Source organism: Talpa occidentalis, unplaced genomic scaffold, assembly GCF_014898055.3.
Source record: "Talpa occidentalis isolate TD23 unplaced genomic scaffold, MPIMG_talOcc4v2.1 talOcc4.7, whole genome shotgun sequence".
In the NCBI taxonomy this organism is placed as follows: Eukaryota; Metazoa; Chordata; class Mammalia; order Eulipotyphla; family Talpidae; genus Talpa; species Talpa occidentalis.
In genome coordinates this window covers 116812542-116834803 of record NW_023605083.1, presented here as the reverse complement: position 1 = coordinate 116834803, position 22262 = coordinate 116812542, and the positions used below count along the sequence as shown (strand labels likewise).

General features: G+C 36.6%; 1 protein-coding gene and 1 long non-coding RNA gene across 4 annotated transcripts in view; one reads left to right on the top strand and one right to left on the bottom strand.

Annotated features, from left to right (window-relative positions):
- Positions 1-22262, bottom strand: part of SKAP1 (src kinase associated phosphoprotein 1) — a 256514-nt gene that overhangs the window by 128178 nt on the left and 106074 nt on the right. The window lies entirely within an intron of this gene.
- LOC119231983 (uncharacterized) overlaps positions 1-22262 on the top strand; it is an 87449-nt gene that overhangs the window by 62525 nt on the left and 2662 nt on the right. The window contains exons 4-5 of one of the 3 annotated variants that reach the window (XR_008549567.1): positions 10911-11079; positions 12699-12804. The exons of 1 other annotated variant lie outside the window; for it this stretch is intronic. This is a non-coding gene — a long non-coding RNA (uncharacterized LOC119231983). Of the gene's footprint in view, positions 1-10910; positions 11080-12698; positions 12805-22262 lie in introns of those variants that run through there. One more of the 3 variants, XR_008549569.1, reaches the window with a different exon arrangement.

Sequence of the window (22262 nt, the reverse complement as noted above, 5' to 3'; positions counted from 1 at the left end):
GTGGCATTTCTTTTAGGGTGCTCAGGGGCACGTGGGCCCATGGTGCATTCTGACCATTTCAAAGGTGATGACCTGTGGAGGAGGCTTGGGTAGGAGTACTTAGGCGTCTTCTATGTTAGGATGTATTCCCTTATCACACTGAGAAGTAACTTCTGAAAAGCACAACTGGCATGTTGTGGGCAAAATACACTTACATATATATTTTTTTAAGAGGTGTTGGGGGTGAGAAGATTCACCAGAGACAGAGTGGGGAACAGAACAGGCAGACTGACCGAAATACACTGCTGAGGGGAGCAGAGGGTGAGTCAGGAGAGGTCTGCTGTGCTATGTGGGCAGCTCCCTGGCCAGGGATCAAACTCATGCTGCAGTGGCTGTGGACAGCTTCATAGGTTGCGTCTTAACCCCTTGCACCACCACAGAGGCCCACACTTACATTTTATATGTCCCTTTTCTATGAGTAACTCAGGGATATGAGTAACTCACAGATATTCTGTGACAATTTCACTCTTACCTTACTAGAGGACATGATACCTGTGTCAACCAGTATATTTAGCAGTCCTGGAAGCTTGGAAATCTTAAAGAAAAATGAATTTTAGGGAGGACACAGCTTTCATGGGCTGCCAAAGAATTTGGCAAAGATATCTATGAGGAGACTGAAAACATTTGGGTTTTGCTCACAATTCAACAAAAATTTTCCCACAGTAGTCATTAAATTCCGATCAGGTACCAGATCAGTAGTATTCAGCATCAGATGCCAGGCAGTACACACTGAAAATCTTAGTTGTTGGAGATTTATGGAAGTCATATGGAAAGACATTGAGGTATGGATTAGCCTATAAAGCAATTAAACAGAGAGTTCTCTCACAGTAAGCCTGAGGCTTTTTTCTGACACAGAGAAGGCCATTTTTTAACGCTCTTGGTATATTCACATTCTGAGCTCTCTAGATCCTCACAGCCATCTCTGAAGATTTGTTTGGGGTATTTGCTCAATGGTCAAGATGTTATCAGGGAAGGGGAAAGACACATTTAGCAGAATATTTCAATAATTTCTGAGTGAACAGTGAATAAGTTGGGTGAAGTGATTCTAGAAGAGGACCAGAAAGCTTATTTCCAACCACTATCCTCCCCCCATCATTGAGCTATAATTGATATATAACATCATATAAGTTTAAGATATATAACATTGATTTGATACATATACTTAATTGCAAAATGATTACCACTATGGCTTCACTAATACCTATATCGTGTTACATAATTAGGGTTGCTTTTTTGTGCTAATTTACTCTTACCAGCGTCCAAGTATGCAACACAGTTTTGCTAATTATAATCACAATGCCACACATCTAATTAAGATCCCCAGAACTTACTCATCTTCTAACTGGAAGTTTGTGCCCCTTGACCAACATCTTTCTACCTCCCCTCCCCCAGTTCCTAGTTACCACCATTCCACTCTCTGTTTCCACAGTGGCTTACCAACTTACCTCTCACTAACAGTGCACTAGGGTTTCCTTTTCTCCAATTCTCACTACACTTGTTATTGCTGACAGTGATTCTAACAGGTGTGAAGTGATAGCTCACTGTGGTTTTGATTTGCATTTCCCTGACAATTAGTGATTGTTGAACACCTTTTCACGTACCTATAGGAGATTTATATGCCTTCTTTCAAAAAAATGTCTATTCAGTGTCTCTGCCCATTTATAATATTGGATTATATGATTTTTTTGTTACTGATTTATATGAGTTCTTATTTTGCATATTAGTCCTTTGTCAGATATAAGTTTTTCAAATTAACTCTAAATGGATTAAAGACTTAAAAATATATCCCAAAGCAGTAAAACTCCAAGAACAAAACATCAGCAAAAAAGTTCCATGACACTGTTCTTGGGAACACCTTTTTGGATATGGTACCAAAAGCACAAGCAACAAAAGTAAAAATCAATAAGCAGGACTACATAAAATACCTACTCTCCTTTACACAATACCAACTCCTTTTCTTAGTCATATTGGGTCTAGCGAGAAAAGGGGAGCCCACATATCAGTATTTTCCACGAGTCATTTTTGATTCCCTTGCCCTAAACAAATGCTACATTTAGATTTTCACCTTTTGGGCCTCCCTGGTAGCACAGCGGGTTGAGCACAGCACTGTGAAGCTGTCTGCCGCCTCTGCAGCATGGGTTTGATTCCCGGCCAGGCAGGGAGATACCCACATGGCACAGCAGACATCTCCTGTCTCGCCTGCTACTCCCTTCAGCAGTGTGTTTCAGTCGGTCTGCCTGTTCTGCTCCCCGCTCTGTCTCTGGTGAATCCTCTCACCCTCCCGTGCCTCTGGCCTGTACCCCACTTCTTGTATAAATAAATAAATCTTTAAAAAAATAGAATTTCACCTTTTTCTCTTTCAGAAATCATAAAGCCCACCAAATGCAAGTATGTGGTGAGACTAAGAGGCAGGAATTCTGAATATTGTTTCTTACTCTTCCTCTTTTTCACATATCTACTTTTGGAGTCAAATGTTAATTAACATTCCTGCTTAGCCACAGCTGAGCAGTGTGGTCTTGGGAAAGTTATTTCATCTCACTAATTCTTACTTTTCTCCTCATTGAACTGGGGATGGTAATATCTAGTTTACAAAATTACTGGAGACTCAAAGTGAGATAGTATATAGACAGCAGCCAGTACAATGGCTAACATGTAGAAGATATTAATAAACGGCTACAATTTTAATTTTTGATAGTTAGTAGTTACTCTGCTTCTTTAAAAGTCTTTAAAAGGGAGGGGAGGTTACCTCAAATGCTTGGTGGAAGGAGAAATTTATAAACAAACAAACAAGAAAGATGAATGAGACATCACTTATATTACCTTAGGGAGAGGATTTGCTTTTTGATGCTAAATTTTAGGAATTTTTAAGTGTTGAACTATTATAAGACCATAGTAGGGAAGTTGTTTCAATTATATAGGGAAGCATATAAGAAATGTGAAGCCTGCAGTACATCACAAGACTTATTTTCATAACCTTCAATGAAAGGCATTATGCAAGTATAAATTACACATTTCACTTTTGTAATTATACCTAAACCACATTCTCCCAGAAGATTTCATTATGTAATTCTTCAGACTTAACTTCATTTCCTTTATAAAGCAATGTGCCATTAAAAATAAAAAAACCTTCTGTAAAAGAAATCATTACTAATCATGTATTTACTATATAAAGAAAAAATGTCCCCCTAAATATTCATATTTATATTGCCACATTAGCTACTCTGAAATTGTTATTGAACAAAACTAATCATCTATTCAAGGCAGGTAAAATATTTATAAGCATGTTTCAAATTACCTACATTCAGAGACGTCATAAAATCTTTTCAAATAAATTTTCCCCTAAAAATTCAGAAATATATTCGTAGCCATTTAATTGTTATGCATATTGTGGGTCATTTGCTTCCAAGTCTGACTCAATATAGAGACCATGCAAACAATTTTTATCCCCAAATTCTCTCCATATCTTGTGTGAAATTTTATAAGAAGCCGCTCTGCAAAATTACCATTTCAATGGCATAAATATGGCTTTTCAAATGCCATATGTTGGATTGCTATGTATTTGAACTAGAAAAGGCAAGAGAAAGCCAATGAATTCAGTCCAGAGGCAAACAGAAAACGTGACATTACTGAGTGGACCTAAGCACTCAACAGGCACACATCCATAGCCTCCCCACAGCACCCAACCTCTTCCTCGAGAATAAGGATCCTTTTTGACCCAAAATCAGCCAAATAATTGCCCCCCATTTCTTAAAATTTCTCTTCATATTGTTCATCTTAATTATCTAAGTAATTTTAATACTTCATCAAAATCACTTGCCAAGTCACACCAGTGGCTCTTACCATCTGATCCCACACATTTTCACTACCTAAAATCAGCCACATCTTCCAAACCTACAGATTTCACAATAATAACAAAAAATGAAAAATATATCCAATAAGTAACTTGTACTTTGAGAGAATGGCAGGGTAATTACATTTATTGAGTAGAACCGTCAGTAAAGACTATTATATTTTGTTTCAAGATTCTAAGAAGTATATATAAAATATTACACTTGAAGGTGTGAAAGGATGTGATATATGATTGTTAATAACAGGGCATAGAGCCTCCCTGGTGGTGCACAGGTTGAGCGCAGTGCTGTAAAGTTGTCCTCAGCCTCTGCAGCATGGGTTCAATTCCTGGCCAGCCAGGGAGATTTCTACATGGCGAGTCAGACCTCTCATGTCACACCCGCTGCTCCCCTCAGCAGTGCTTTCTGTCTGACTGTTCTGCTCCCCACTCTGTCTCTGGTGAATCCTCTCACCCTCCTGCGCTTCTGGCCTGTACTCCAGCTACTGTATAAATAAAAAATAAATCTTAAACAAAATTCTATAAAAAAAAATAACAGGGCATAATGCTATAATTCAGAATAGAGACTTTTGGTAAGAGAAGAAAAAAGGGAAGAGTTTCTAAAAAAAAAACAAAAATACTAATATATAGTACATTTTAATAAAAATTTCTCAGTATTCACTTGTTTTTTTTTTTAAGATTTATTTATTTATACAAGCCCTGGGAGGGTGAGAGAATTCACCAGAGGCAGAATGGGGAGCAGAACAGGCAGACTGACGAAGTACACTGCTGAGGGGAGCAGCCAGCATGGCAGGAGAGGTCTGCACACCATGTGGGACCCTTGCCTGCGGCCAGGGAAAGATCTGGCGCCGCAGGGGCTGCGGGCAGCTTCGCAGCCCAGTTCTCAACCGCTGTGCCACCAGGGAGGCCCTCAGCATTATGCAGTTTTTGACTATGATTCTACAGCAGAGTTATACCGATTAGTCTATTTATTATCAGTTATCAGAGAGTTAAATGCTCCTCAGATTACAGAGATCATTAACTTATCAATCAAAACACCAGCCAGCTGCACAGGAGGTCTCAGACAAGGAAGCAGTTTGCTTATCAATATAAATACACAAACTCAAGTGGAAAAGAAAGTCTATTTTTAAATGCATATTTTGAATTGTCCACAATAAATATTTGATTTGCCACAGCTAACCAAAATATTTTAGCACACTTTTATACCCTTAGCACAATAAAAGCAAGTACAAAAATAATTCAAAGTAGACAAAATCAGAGTTAAAAGTTAAGCCAGAAACTTGTATTAAAAAGAAAAGTAAAAACAGACTGGCTCAAGAGAAACTTGATACACCTTTCATTTAACTATGGTGTATTTGTAACTAGTATTAAGCTTGACAAATACTCAATTTTAATGCAGATTATTTGGTAGGCTGTCTGATTTCTATGAATTCCTGAGATTTTAAACCAAGTGGTAACATTTAATGCAGGCAAGTTCTGATTCATTATCTCTGAGCAATTTTTCTGACATACAGTGAGTTATGAAAGTAGCCAATAATTCCCCTTTATTTTTAAATAGCAATAACTCTTTATGTAAAAATGTATATTTTAATGAGCTTGTGGAATAATAACTTATCAAAAACAATGAAGAACTCACTAAGATTGTATCAAAATCATGGCTAACTACCAGATTGAAAATAAATTTAAAGGTGTTAGTACTTGAGGCAGATTGCTAAGGTATCTTAGCCAACTTGTTACCATAACTGTGTCTTCCTAAAGGCAAGCAAAGGAATGCTGGGAAATAGCACAAAACAATGATTTTAAGAAAATGCAAAAATGATCTATATATATAAAATAAAAGTATATAAACTTGTGCAGTGTGTAGCAAAATAGCTACTTGTAATATAACGTGAATAGTGTGGCTTCAGGCAATTGAATAGAGAAGTGAAGCTGAACGCTGCTATACCAACCAAATGGCAAATGTGACACCTGATAATGTAAAACAGAGGCATCCCCAGGGCGCCATGTAAAATTATTATAAAGTGGTGAAATAACAATATAAAGTTAATTTTATTAAAATTAACAATACTTCCCATCAGCACGAGACAATCTATATTCAAAATTAAAACAGTAGGAATGTTTATCCATTCAAGCATTCTGATAGGCTAAATATGTTGACTGTTAAAAGAAATAAAGTTTCCAAGCCTCTTTTTTTCCTTATACATTCGTAAAAACTCATCCTTATGACCAACACCAATTCAAAAGCCAGAAATTTAAAACATGCGTCCTTATTAAATTTGGTATATCTGGCTTGTTGCTATAGAAATATCCCAGCCTATTATTTTCTAAAGCTTGAGGTCTTGGGAATAAAAGTATATATTGGCCAAATTTTGCAAAATATTCTTCAACTATAATGAATAAAAATAGATGAAATTAGTAATTTCATGGTATTATCTAAATCTTGCAGCTTACTGATTTCTGCTAGTTTCCATTATTTGCAAAACTGATCTGCATGTATTTGCCAGCTATGAGGTTTTGTGATAAGTAAAAATGTCCATTTTTAAGCTCCTTTAGCTTTCATAATATAATACTGAGAGTTATTTCTTGATTACAGAAAGAACACACGTTCTTTAAGGAAAGTACAAAGAGTAAACATTATCCCTAATGTTATGTTATAACCTGTAACCATTCTCAATACTTTGTATCAAATCTTTTCAGTATATTTCCTATGCAGCCATAAGCATTTATATTTTTTATTCTCAATTTTTAATCAGAAATAAATCTGAATGAAGACTGACATATTACAAAATGAAATTTACCTTTTCACCTAAACTAAAGGAATATTTCACAGTTTGTACTATGTTTAATCTAAAGGGTAGCTGTAGCTATATGACAAACTACTTCTGGTGAAGAATTTAACATTAGTTTAAAATCTAGGAGTTAGTCAATAGTACCATGGAGTAAGGTAGGGATATAGTCTCTGGATTAAGATGAATTTTGTCATTAGGGGACAGAAGGGTTTAATTTATGAGATTCCACAATTTTGAGGCACTACCTATAATTCACACACTTGGAAAATCTGTTTTATATGTTTGGAAATCTAATTCCACTAAGATAAAGATCCCTATATGAGGTTAGTTTTATATTCTTGATATTTAGAAATCAAAAAACATAGATTATATAAGGTAGAGCAAGGGGCAATTTAAGAATTATTTATAATTCAAGATGATATGCTTTTTAATGCTATCATCACAAAAAGAAACCAAGCCCCCCAAATTTATGTAACGTTATTAAATTTAATTGCAGCCAAGGAAATTTAAGCTTACAATGAATTCATTCCAACTGTTTAACCCCAGCAACTGAGCTGAGGGTTTAACAGCAGGTGTGTTAGCAACCGACTCCCTAGAAATTTAACAAGATAGATGAAGTTGGAAGGTAAACAAGATCTTTCCCAGCTTCTTTATTATTCCTAGATTACCTCTTTTACATTTTTTAAGAAGCAGGGTGGGGGTGTGGGGGTGTGGTGATGGTGGAGAATGGTGTCTTAAACTTCTACAATCTAACTTAGCACACTCTGCCTCCTTTCCTTATTTCATTTCTGTCCCATCCCTCCTACTCTGCCCCACCTGCCTCCCCTCCCCTCCCATTTATTGCTCCTTTCTCAAGGAATATAAACTTCATAAGGGCAGTGCTTTTCCACTGAAATATTCCCAGTGGCTAAAAGATTAGTTGGCACATAATAGGTGCCCAATAAACATCTTTTTGAAAAAAATGAGTGACTCTTCTTTAATTGGATAATTAGAGTTAGCAGAAGTCAATCTTAAATCTTGCAAATAAAGAAAGACATTTTATAAGAAATTAAAGCTACTTTGGCTCAGAACTTGGATTTCCCTGGAAGTACACATTTTTATACCTTTTGGCCTCCTTCATAGGTTTACTTTGATGATAGTAATTACTAACTCCTACTTGACTGAAAATGTGTGAAATCATTTAAAAAATTTCTAAACACACCATTTTTTGTTGCCTCTGGTGTTTGGGAAAAAAAAATGATTCCCTCTGTTCTCTTTCTTATAAAAAATACAGAACTAACCACACGAATGCAGGTAGCTGCCTCATCTAGTCTCATCTATTCTGCCTCATCTATTCTCTTGCTAAGGACATCCTATATTCTATATTCCTACTGAACAATAGGACCATTCTGAAAAATCTGCGTAGTAGCAATCAAAACATTTTGCAAACAGTAATGCAGATTCCAATGATAAGATGAGTGAGCAGGATGCAAGCACACCTTAAAGATCACCTGCCACACTTGTGTTTGAGGTGCTCAATGGCTGTTTACACCAAATGCCATCTGGCTCTATAGATATAATAACAATTATTCCATCGAGGTGTGTAGCTCCCTAAATCATATTAATATACAATGATTCCACTAGTCTTATAGAGGTTGATGTCTTTGTGTGCTCCCATTTAACCTGGGTAATGCGCTAAAACAAGTCTGCCTCATCATTAAGAATTGATTTTTTATTTATGTGAATGTCACTGGCAATCCCATGATATCCCTTTGTAATTCAGTTAAACAGGACGGAATACTAGTGTTAATCTATTTTTATGGCATATCTTTAAAAATTTGCAACATCTTGCTACATTTGGATATTTATATAGAGATTTGTGCTCCCGCAGAAAGCAGTAGTTAGCTTTGGAGATCCATTTCATACAGCGATAGGGCAAGTATCTAATATACTTCATTAGCCATCTTATATCAGATAAGGGTTTATTTCCTTAAATTATTTAACCTTGGTAGCACCTACTAAGATCACATAAATTACAAATACACTAATGAAAATCATTAGTTAGCCTATTCAAAACAAAACAAAGCAAAACCCCACTGGAATAAAATTAAAACATTTTGGAATGTTTTATGAAACATTTCCAAAGATCCTTTGGAAACATTTTATGAAAAAAAATTGGCAAATTTATCATGAGTACCCATTTCTTAATGTTGTCACTGGTCACTTGTGTAGAAACTGGCATCAACAACTGTTCTGTTGGGCTAGTGTCGGTAAAAAAAAAAAAAAGCACATTTTTCCCCCTGACTAGTTAAAAATTGGATTTTAAAAGTTATAGTGAAAATTACTTGTAAATGTGCCTTAGTGATATTTGCTTATTTAAAAATATTACAATACGAAATAAGTAATAATAAAGAGATAAAATACTTAAGAATACTGGCAACAAATACCACACTGCAAAATCTACACTTTAAATATAGTTTTCCCAAGAGTACTTATAGGATCATTAATTAATTACCTTATAGGTAAGTTCTGTCAGAAGGCCTTTTGTATTTAGATGAGCATTGCAGACTTAGAACCTGTTAAGGCAAAAGTGAGCAGCTTCCAAAACCCACAGAATTTGGAGTGTGGGAGATTATGCTGTGTTATACATGAGGTTCTTGCCCACTTACACTGCTCTTTTAAAGACATATTGCTCTTTTGCTATTGAGAGTTTATCACCAACAATTAGTGATATAGCAGCTCATCTAGAAGTTGAGCCAATTTTGGGACATTCAAGAAATGAGGCAATACTTCAAATCTAAAGGATTTTGTAGAAAAGTGTCACTACAAACTACAAACTACCTTAAGATTCTTGGCCTAGAGCAGTCTTTTGTGCATTGCATGGATTATCTAGGCAATTAAAAGGAAAAAAAATCACCTGGTAAGTTCATTATTCTGACTTGCAAAGAAATATCCTAAAACTTCAGGGTCTAAAACTCTAAAACTGAAGAAAAATATGTTCATAAAAATCTATACTTGAATTTAGAAGTTGAAATCAATGGGATTTTCACTGTAATCTACCATTACCTGTAGCCCTTAAGCTGTGATTTTTTAAAAAACAAATGTTTCCTAAGAGTTGTATAAATTATCTTCTTTATATAGTGTACATGTTATAAATAACCAAGAATCAACTATGTGCTCTTGTATTCAATAAATAGAAACATTTAATGCTCAGATATTTTCACCAAAGATAGGTCTCAAGGAAGCTGGAAACATCTTTCTGGGCACTTCACAACCATGTGTGGTGAGCAATTATAGCAGGAATAATACATGTGTCAGATTTTGAGTATATGGCATTGCTTCTAAACATTGTTTAAAAAAAAACACTCCACAAAGATGATAAAAGGTAGATTAATAACTTAAATGCCTATAAATTGAGATTTAGGATCAGAGATGTTCCCTTCACTCACCCTGTTGTCTCACACGGGGCTGGCTGGTCACATATCACACCCTGGTGTGTACAAGGCACACACTGTGGTTCAAAGTTAATAGTGGGGGGTGTGGTTTGCAGGGCTAACGACTCCGATTTTAAAGCAAAATAATGGTGGTGTCCTAATGATGCTAATGCTTTATTTTTGTTAAGATAGTTCTTTATTTTAGAAATGAGTAAAGTAAAGAGGAAACATGGAGCTAATCTGAAATCTACTCCAGGGCTCACCTCCATCGGCTGAACAGTGAACGCTGTGACAATGACACTCACAATAGCATCGCTGCTGGGTGTTGCTATAATTTGCTCTCTATGATTGTCCCTTTAAACAAAAAGCTCTGCACTCAGCATGCAAAGAAGTTAGTAGTGGGGAAAGGAGGGGGAACCACACATATAAGAGGAGAGGGAAAATCTGAAGATCAATCATTTATAATTAACAAAAATCCGATTGGTGCTTTAAATAGAGATCAATGTGTTCCAGGCTGCCTGGATTGTGGGGATGTATTCACCTTCTCGTAACTCTCCAAGCAAGCTGTCACACCTACAGAATCACCATTTGTTTTCTTAACAAAGCTTCAGGGGGCGCCAGGCTCTCATTGAAATTTCATTAATCTAATGGAGTAAAGTCCTATAGAAAAAAATCAAATTCTCGTTGGACGAGATGCTACCTGGGAAAGATAACCTCTGTTTGAACTCTCAGACTCGGATCGCTCTGCTATTAGTCTGAGGAAACAGACAGCAACAACGCTGATTACAGCCACCGGCCTCAACAATTTTTTTTTCTAACTAGCAATTTCGAGTGCAAGTGCCACAGTGTCAGCTAAAGAAACACAACTGCGGGTTTTCTGCAGAGCGAAATGGTTCTGAAATGTCACTGAATAGCTCACAAAGGACGCCAATCTACGACAACAGAGACATAAGCATATAGGAGAAAGGGCCCACACATCCTCCTTTCAAAGGTATGTTGTTTACATGCATGTCATTCGTGAAACCCCCAGTTCTTCAATTTAGGGTTTACACAAAAGTCTAAGCTGAAATCTGTTTCGAAAGCGATAGTGAGAGAGTCTTCCAAAAGTCACAGAATTTTGGGTGTGGGAAGTACAGACTTATGTTGTACACATATATAGGTGTCCTACATAGTAGACAATAATCTGTGAGTTTCCAAGACATCAGTTATAATTGTTACTTGATGATGCTATTTCAGCGACACCTCTATGTAATTTGATTTACAAGTATGCAAATATGGCCCAAATATGTACATGTCAATATGCAGTAGCAACAGGACCTCTGAGAGGAAAATATGGAATGCTGAGTTCTCGGATTCTTTCCAGGAATGTCCCATGGCTCATCTGACACTCACACAGGGTGGTAGGCATGGACGTGACTGAGGCTGTGTCTATACCAAACTGAGCAGCTCTCCACACTGCTGAGGTTTTCCCTACTTAACTATTTTTTAAAGATAAAATGACTTTATCTGATAAAATAACAGAACCAGTGGCTTTAGGTTCCTGTACAAGTGTCCAAAGAGAAAGAGAAACAACCTGTAGAAAGTTCTCCACTAGGCTCCTATGTGAATACTATGCTTTACAAGAAGCAATGGGGCAAAGGGAAGCAGACTTCAATCAGGCAAGACCATGGTCAAGTTCGGCACTGCTTTCTGACTCTACAGATTCCTAAATTTGGAGGTGATTGTGCAAATATCACTTGAGTTAAAGGAGAAAACTAATCTTATTTTAAAGTAAAAAAGAAACTAGTAATTTGTATGAAAACTATAGCCTATTTACTTATAAAAATAAGGATCTAAAAATTGTAGTATATATTAAGGAGAAAAAAAGCAATATTTGGAAAAAACAAAAGGAAGATCATGACATCTTAGGTAAGAAATTAAGATAACTGAAAAATTTCTGATGTATACTTTTATTTTACAATAAACTTGCTGTTTTCTACTTGGTCACATAAAGCTTGTTGCAGGTCAGGAAATGCTTTCAGTTTTTAAAGCCTCTCTCAAGCGTAAGTCACTTCCTATTATGTATTTTTCCATTTCTCTGTTTATGACTAAATATTTTTCTACTTGGGATGGATTTAATATTTTTTTCTTTGGGTCTAAAATGATCCATTAAAACTTAGCTTATTTTCATACATAATTCCTTTAATTTCCTGTCTGAGGTCCACCTGTAGAATTATACTTCCGCTTTCCATCTACATCCTGTTTAAAGATGCCATTAAAAGTGTATCAATTTTTTATTCTACTCGATAGGAAAATAGGTAAATAATACATTTATGTATCTACGTGTTTATACCATTTATGTAAACATACATAATATATGCAAATCTATATATACAAAAAAGTTAGTTTACTCAAGTTAAGATTATTAAAACTGATCCTGGGAACAAAATTATATACCTTTTCTAGGCATTCATCCCTACTCTAGAGACGGGGAAAGAAAGATGTGAGAGGGAGACATACACATTCAGATGAGCCTTCAGGGAATTCTATGAACTTTTGAACCAGAGGCAGAGAGCCAGAGCCCAGCCTGTTCCCACTTTAATAAACATTTTTTTTCTTCAATTAATTAAGGTTTGGAAAGAAAAAAAACCACAGAAGAGAAGTAATTTAGCATGCAACGCATACTTTACAGATGGATCCTACCTTCGGATGCTTATTAAATCTATGCATGATTGCGCTGGAGAAAATTAATTGCATTGTTTCTCACTATTCAAAAGGGGGTTGCAAACAGCTCAAAAATAAAAATGAAAATGAAGCAAGATTGTTGTTGTTGTTGCTTAAAAAAAAAAACAGCTCTACAGTATAAAAGGAATTCTTGCAAAGTTCTAAAAACAAGTAATAGCACACATTGAGATGAGAACACAAAAGCTCCCTTCAAACTTTTTTGATATTTCAAAAATATTGTGTATGTTGTCAATATATGTATATATAATATTTACTTTAAGTCTGCTAATATTCTGATCTACCTAAAATTTTCTACTCAGTGGCATTTGAACTATGCAATTAAATGGTGAGTTTTTGTTGGAATCCTGTTGTGAAGATTTACATGAGCAGCTGTACTACACTCGGTCACATTTCCACTGTAACTTGGTTAGCTGGTATCCTCTCCATTCCAATCTTTAGAAAAGGTGATAGTTTCTAATTGATTTGAGAAATATATAAAATATCCCTGAATATTGCAAAATATTCAGAATATAGGTACTTACTTGCCTTTATCAGCTTTAATAATAACAAAATACAATCAGAAATTTCAGAAACTCAAGCCATTCTCATCTTTTCTGAAGTCATACTAGTGGAGGTTGAACTGTAACCTCTCTTAAACTGTCCTGAAAATGACCTTCATCAAACTTGAAAGGACCACTCTGTCCAAGGAGTTAGAAGAGCCATTAATTTTCCTTACTCACTCATTTCCAAGTTAAAAAAAATCCTGTTTTACTTCATTATAGATGCTCCTTTTGATGTGATCCACCCTGTTGTTGACTCAACTAAAAACATTTCACTTCACTTCTAAACTTATTTGATTCCATGACCCAAAGAGACATGGTTTTATTTCATTCTTTCCTCTACTCCAAGTCTATAAATCAGTCTCTCTAATCCCTAGTTAACATGTATAATTATTTTAAAGTATTTATCATGACACAAATTTTGCTAAGAGTAACAGATGAAAGACATATCATAAATAAATGAATCTGTTCTATGTACAACAGAGTTGTAAGACGTGGGTAAAAATTTAGATATATTAACATTGGGATTAGTTTATATAGAGCCTTTCATCAGCATATCTCAAAGAACAGTATCAATGACCTCATAAATAGTTATAGACAGTACTATTCCTACTCAGGAACGGCAAAAACAAGATTATAGAGTGAAACAAACAGAGAAAAACTTCTAAGACATATTTGATATTTATTTCCTTGTTCTACCTTCGAAAATTAGGGCTACCTCCCTATTTCAACATCAACTAATTAAAAGTAGGGTCTCATCAATGATCAAAAACACATCTGGTTCAGTGTGACCTCTACTTAAAAGAAAAATCCATACTGTTTTAAGAAACTCATGTCAAAAGCAAGCCCATGCCTCATGCTGCCTGAGTTTTCCTAAATGTGACATAAAGATGTGTAGTCCCCATTTTGTTGGTTATTAAAGACAGCGAACAGGAATAAATGGGATTGGATCTACAGAACTTTACTATTACAAGAAACATTTTAAGGTATTAAAACAGGACTAGCTTCAGAAAAGTTGGCAGTTTTACTTAAAACCATTACTTAAAAACTTAAAACCCCTACAAACCACATGGACAGAAATGCCTGAATAATATCGGTGAGGGAAAATCCAAGAAGGGAGATTTTTTAGTTCAAGGCACCAGAACCTATTTCCCTGACCCAGAAAGATCTCTTCTTCTGTTTGTGGTAACCCCTCCTTGAGTAGTTATCCCCCACAGGCTGGACTATCACCTTTACCTGTATACTTGACCTGATTTTTGAATTCAGATGTTCCAACCTTTACCCTTTGAGTTCCTCCTGTGATTGATACAGTCTGTCCTACCTCAAAAATGTAGTAATACAAATGGAAGTCCTGTATGTAACCTCTTACTGATCATCTAAAGTTCTGGGACTTCCTCAATAAGAACCTGTCACATTATGGTACTTTATCATCTTTCTGCAAAATTTCCAGAATGATTATCAACTATGCAAGGAACTATAGAAGCTGCTGACAAGGCAGGTCCTACTTGGACCAGTTCTCATTGAATATGTAGAAGTGGTTATCAAAATCAAGATATCAAAACACAAAATAATTCTAAGAAAACAGATGATTAAATTCACTTTTTGGAGTCCAAGAGTTTCAGATTTTGAGATATTATGAAAATAAGAATAGATGAAACACAAAAAATTTAAAACCTTAATTAACTTAGTCTTTATATTGCTTATATACCTTACAGTGAGTATCCTATTGTCTTGAAGTAAAGAGTTCATTGATGACTGGGGAAATTAGTTTCAAAACAGTATACCTGATTTAGCAAATGCCTGTATTCATTTATTACCCAGGGTTCTATTTTCCTGAAAGAGTTAAACTCTCTATATAAGGTGAAGAGCTTAATCACTCTGGGATGAGATATTTTTTCTATTTTCCAATGCAATTACTCTTTGTCTTAAATCTAATTGAATTCACTTTCTATGCTAGTGGGGGAAGGGAGGTGGACAGGAGAAATGCAGCATATGTTAGAAGACAAATAGTGTAAATTGTATGCTTTTCAATATAGAGAGCTCTTTTAAAGACAAAAAATTGTGATTTGATAAAAATGCTTACATATTCAGTGTTGAGGTGGGGTGGGGGAGATTTTGGCCATTAGGAACTAGATTTTGTATATGGAGACCATCAGGGACATTGCATAAGGAGCATTCATATTTATAATTTATAAAGTACCTTGGGACTCTGGATGAAAAGTACCATATAAATATGAGCATTTTCATTTTATGTCGGCAATCACAGATTGTTGACACCTCCGCATAAACATATTTCAGTAGTCAAACTCTTATGTGGATTTGGTTTTCTGCCATTTCTCTTCCCTGAGTTGTAACATACACAATGGAGCATGTCCTTGCTGGCTGTCTCTTTTCCCTTTTCTAAAGTTCCTGTCTCTTTCATTTGTCTATGTGGTGTCAGTGTACTGTCCAGCATTTGCCTTTGTACACATAAGCTATACTATTGGAGGAAGTAAACATTTATCTTGGATCTATCTGGTATACTGCTTTCCACCCTCAGTATTTCTGGGGTCTAAGAGAGAAAAACCTCCAGATATCATGGATGGGAGGAGGGAGGCTGTCACTCTGTGGCACATTAAAAAACACTGCAGCTGCTATTCTCTCAAGGTTCTTTGAAGGTTCTTCAGGATATGATGAATATATAGACAATCTGAAAGTCTGGACCACACTATCGCACTTGGGGGGTTCAATTTGACAAACACTTTTTGAATGGCTGATATGTGCTCAAACCTGGGAGAGATATAAAAAATAATTAAGACACAACCCCTGCCCTCTAGGAGCTCACAATCTGTTGGCAAAGATAGTATATGTAAGTAATATAAAAGCAAGGCAAACAGCAGTAACAGCTATCATAGAGGTATTGTTCAAGTAAAACACAAGGCAGGGAGAGGATGGGCCCAACTCTAGAGAAGACAGAGTTTGAGCAGAGCCTTGAAGGATCAGTGAGATGTCAGAGGCTGGAGAGGACAGGAAAGGCATGTCAGGTGGAAAGCAGAGGGCTTGGGAAATGAATGAATCCCACGAGACTGGAGTTGAGGGCATGAGTTTCAAAAGTAGAAGATAAAAGGTAGGTTCAGAAATATAACTTATATTTTAGATCATGGCTTCAAGTGCTCTTCAAAATAAGCTGAGATCATGAAAGTAGACAATGATCCTTAACAGTGTCTCTAGCCTATTATTCCCCGTCTGCTCAAAAGGTTCTGGCTTCACTGGTTTGGTTCCTTCTGAGGTCTGCCCCCATCCATGGAGCACTCTGTGAGCCTCAGACAAGCATCTTGGCCTTTTGTGATGCAATTTGGGGTAAATGAGGAGAATGATGTAGGAGCCTGAAAAAAACAGAGGCCACTGGCTAGCAGTAGAGCACATCTCCACTCAGAACTATTGTACTATTGAGGAGCACGAGGGACAGGGAAGAATGGCATGTTTGAAAGAGTTCTGGGGCAGGTGGGTGTGCTGTCCAGGGACTCAAAGGATTTTTTGATGAGAAAGCTGCCTTGTAAAATATACTTCAGGTCTTTTTGAGGATTGAAATGCTTAATCTTGCTGTGCATTTGTGAATGTGACAGTTCTTTAAGACTGGGTAGGGGTGTCAACAGGGATAGCAGGAAGGCAAAGATTCAGGACCAGCATCTCAGTGCACGATTATATGCGATTTTCTGTGGATTGGAAGCTGTGGTTTATATTATACCAAGAAAGAGCCATGAAGGAGGATTGAGTCTAGAGAGCCTTTGCCATTTCGTTCCTCTATGAATTCTCCATTTAACATTTGAGAGTAGATTGAGATAGTTCTCACTACATATTAATTATTGCTTAGCAATTCTTTTATTGACTATATCATCTTTCTTTTCTTTTTTTTTTTTAAAGATTTATTTATTTTCATACAAGAGCTGGGGTACAGGCCAGATGTGCGGGAGGGTGAGAAGATTCACCAGACAGAGCGGGGAACAGAACAGGCAGATTGACGAAATACACTGCTGGGGGAGGAGCAGGCGAGACAGGTAAGGTCTGCTTTGCCATGTGGGATTCTCATCAGCCGTCTGGGATCGAACCAGCACTGCAGAGGCTGTGGACAGCTTCACAGTGCGGTGCTCAACTGCCTGCGCCACCAGGGAGGCCCTGCATCATATTTCTTTAGTGGCTGCCCTAAACTTCCATTCCAATTTTTGCTAAACCTAGGGTCAATCCCTATTCCATGTCCTATACTTTCAGGAGATGGGTTTATATTCCCTTCTCTTCCAGTGAAAATATCCCTGCATCTTTACCTCCTTCTATTTTTTAACTCCTTTCTCTAAGGAATGAGTGCCTTGCCTTTCAGCTAAAACTGATTCTTGAGTAGTATTATCTGATCAACTTCTACTTTTTCCAGAACTTGATTCTATCATTATTTTCTCTTTTTAGATCAGTTCTTTCCCATCTGCTGGAAAATCAGCTCAGAACTAACCTTCCAAAACCTAAAAAGTTCCTCTTCCCTACCACCATTTATCATTCCCTTTCTTTCCACCAACTAACATTTAGAAAGGAGCATATATCCACATCCTCTAGTTTCCCATTACTCATTCATTCCTGGACCATTAAAATCAGGTTTCTATTTTTACTAGTCTATTGAGACTCCTTAAAAGATTAGCACACAACTTTTTGTTTTGTTTTCCCTCTATGACCAACATCCTCATATCTAAAAACTTTAATGTGAAGAGGGGAATGTCAATTACTTGCCTTTATATCCCTCATGCCTTAGCATAATGCCTTGTATTACATACTTCCATGGGTATTGAATTGACGTCTGATGTTCCTCTACCACATTAGGAATGTACTAATGGTCTCAGATGCTACAACTGTAATTTTATGACATATAATTTTTACTAGTTTAGAGGATTAGGAAACATTTCATCCTCAGTTGGTGACAACAAAATCACTTAAAAATTCTCATTTAGGGGCCTCCTTGGTGGCACAAGGGGTTAAGCACTGCACTATGAAGAAAGCAATCCGCAGCCTCTGCAGCATGAGTTCCATCCCTGGCTGGCCAGGGAGCTACCCACATGGCACAGCAGATCTCTCCTGTCTCACCTGCTGCTCCCCTCAGCAGTATATTTCAATCAGTCTTCCGGTTCTGTTCCCCACTCTGTTTCTGGTGAATCCTCTCACCCCCTGCATCTCTGGCCTGTACTCCAGCTCTTGTATGCATAAATAAATAATAAATCTTTTTTAAAAAAAATCTCATTTACCAGAAAGTATGGTAAAGACTGTTATTTTTTTCATTTGATTGCTAAAATACACAAAGCCAACAATAGATGTCCAATATGAAATGTATATTGTGATGATCAGTGAGTGATCCATACCTCAAAAGTGAAGAATTTGAGACACAAAACCTTGCTGAAACTTATCAAATGGCCTCTCCTTGACCCAAGCATAAACCATGTTGTAAGTATTCAATTTTGTATTGTTTGATAAGTTGCATTTCTTAAGTATTTTCCCAGAAAGTTCTACAGGTGGCTGAAATGTGGTATAAGCTAGAATATAACCAGGAATTGAGCCAGTCACCACTAACATACTGAGAAGACATCTTTTTTTTTTAATTTTTTTTTAAGATTTATTTAAATTTATTTATACAAGCACTGGGTACAGTCAGAAGCGCGGGAGGGTGAGAGAACTCACCAGAGCCAGAGCGGGGAGCAGAGCAGGCAGAAGGACCAAAGTACACTGCTGAGGGGAGCAGCGGGCGGCAGGAGAGGTCTGCGCGCCATGTGGGACCCTCCTCCGGTGGCTGGGGAGCAGCCGGGGATTGAACCGGCGCTGCAGAGGCTGCAGGCAGCTTCACAACCCAGCGCTCAACCGCTGCGCCACCGGGGAGGCCCCTGAGAAGACATCTTTAATTAATATGCTTCTTTTCTTTAGAGGGAAAAGAACACATATTTTACTTCAAATCCATAAGCATAAGGAAAATCAATGGAATGTAGGAACACCTTTTTACTTCTGTATTTCCCTTGGGTGTTTTAAGTTATTCTGAAAGTTCACTGACAGGGAGTGGAGATCCCTCTCCCATCTCTCACAAACTCCTCCATTTCACCGAGAACCTGTAGGAGTGGTGAGGAACAGTTCAACTGTCAGCCACCTTCTCTCAGACAGATGCATACTGAGGTTACCTGCCACTTCTCTGCCCCATGTTGCTGCCCAGCTTACTGCAAGCAACATGAACACCCCAAAGGTCAGTAATGGTGGCTTGTTACAGCTGTTTACTTGTGGCATTCCTTTAGAATGGGTCTACCCACCAAAAATGTAAAGAATCTATGAGTTTCTGCATGGCATTCTAATGCTTGGTTAAAATCCGTCCTCTTCATCACTATTTGGTTCAATATTTCAGGTCGACAAACACTCTGGGAGCTCTTACCCTGTGACAGGCATTGTGCTAGGCTTCAAGGAGCCAGAGTGGGGGACAGAGATTTGTAAACAGAATTCCTGTATAATGTTGGCAGTGATTTAAAGATTTAAAGAAAAGGAAGAAATTATAATTTGGGTAACTCTATATTTTAAGATAAAATTTTAAATTAAAAAAATGAATTCTATCTTAAAAGGTAGAATTGCCCAAATTAAAACTTATTTTAAATCTTAAAAGATTATTTAAGTGCTAATAAGAAATAAACATATATACAACCTAAAAGTAAAAAAAGAACAAACACTAGTTACTGAGCAGATTCTTTTTAAAATAAAGTTCCATAAAGGCAGTAAACTTTTAAATACTGCAGTAGCAAGGGCAAAGAAATAGGAGAGAACCTCACTTTAGCAACTTTAAATCTGTCCTTTGTTATGCTAAGAAATTACCAGGTGGTGGGTGATGCATTGCCCACCTGTGACTCTAGGGAAGGGGAGCTCCTTGTTATGATGCTGTTTTTTTCTTTTTTAAGGCTCTTTCCCTTGATATTTTTCTAGATAAAATCATATTTTATCTTAACTCTTTCAAATAACTTAAAGCCTTTACATTAATGCCTATGTAATCTGTCGAAAAATACTCTGGAGCCTTAGAAATAGAAATAGATGGACATTTTACTCTCAAAGAGCACTTCATTCATCTGGTTTCACTGAAGCTCTAGGACCAAAGCTGTTGAATGTGTATGTCAAGACCATACTGAGCACACATAAAGGAGGCAGACTTTTAAGCCGCTTTTCCTCGGCTCATGATGGAGTTATGTTCCAATAAACATGTTGTAAGGTGAAAATATCACAAGTCAAAGATGTGTTTAATACACCTAGCCTACCTTAACACCATAGTTGAGACTAGTTTACCTATTTGTGCTCAGAACACTTACATTAAGCCTACAATTGGGCAGAATCACCTCATACAAAGCCTATTTTATAATAAAGAGTTGAATACTTCATGTATTTTATTGAATACTGTACTGAAAGTGACACACAGTCTGCCGAGTATCAGCTGTTTACCCTGGTGATCATGTGGCTGGCTGGGCACAGAGACTGCTGCTGTCCAGCATCACCAGAGAGAACTGCTCTGCATATCGCCAGCCCAGGAAAAGATGAAAATTTAAAATTCAAACTCTGCTTTCTATTGAGTACATTCCTCTTGCATTATTGTAAAGTCAAAAAATGCTGAGTCTAACTGTTATAAAGTAGGGGGCTGTCTGTACCTCCAACTTGGTGGTTATAGAAATATTTTGTGTCAAAAAACTCACTATGGGCTAATGTAAAGTTTCTGACAAAATATCTGTAAAATACACAGGCATGGGGGAAAAAAACCTTAGAAAATTTTACTTCAATGGTCATTTCTGAATACGAAATACAGCCCTCTAACTTTATCATACCTAGGACATATAGAAGGTTATTAGATAAAAAGAGGATATTTCTCGCTATCTATGAAATAAATTGTCATTGTCTGGGAAAATATAAGGCTTATAGTTCATCAGACTATTCAAGATTCAGGAGTTTGAATGCTAAGGTTGTAACTGGGAATAATATATAAGAACATCATGATATATGAGAGATTCTATATTTTGTTTTTTATCACATCACCTCAACAGCAGTAAATTCTGGAATGGCTGTGAGTTTTAAAACTAAAAGAAAAAATGAAAGAGCTTTAGATTCACAATCAGCTAAATTACTCGAGATTAGAGAAAAGAGATGATTTGCTACATCTATCATAATATAAAAATATCACACCATTCTGAGTTCTGAGTTAAGCATATGGACTCCTGCAATTACCTATTATTTTAGGTAATAAGGATATCTCAGGAATTTCCACATATACATCTTTTGGAAAACTAAACTTTTAAATACAGACAAGGAAAAGAGGTGTCTAACCCACCCAGTTCTTGGTTCTATCATCTAAGGGGATAAAGGCAATTTGGAAAGGATTCCTTTAAACCTTACAATAATAGCCCGGAGAATAAGAAAATAAGCTATAGGAATAAATAATGAAGACCTGGGAAAGGATGGAAGGTTCTTACCTTCAGCTGCAAAAGATGATATGGGAGTTGTAGAGAGCAGAGAAGAAATGTGCAGAAGACAGAGACAACAAGCAAATCATTATTTCTAAAAAGTATAGCAAGTGAGCTCGCACTACATCATAAGGAACTCAGACTAGATATTAGCACTACACTCCTGATAGGAACAGCCATTAACATAAAATGGCTTGTTAAAAGAGATAATTAAATCTCTTTCTCAAAATATCAATTAAATGAATATAAGTCTTCATCCTTCTGAGATAGTTTAGATATTGCCTTCTCCAAAGAAAAGGAATGGGCAGGCTTGTTTTCCAAGGCAGTTTTTGATTCTTTAATTACATAGCATTGAATCCACAGTGGTTACCCTACTTTTGACTAAAAAGTCACTGAATTTAAAGTTTTTTGAACAGTAGTGGTTTTAGTGA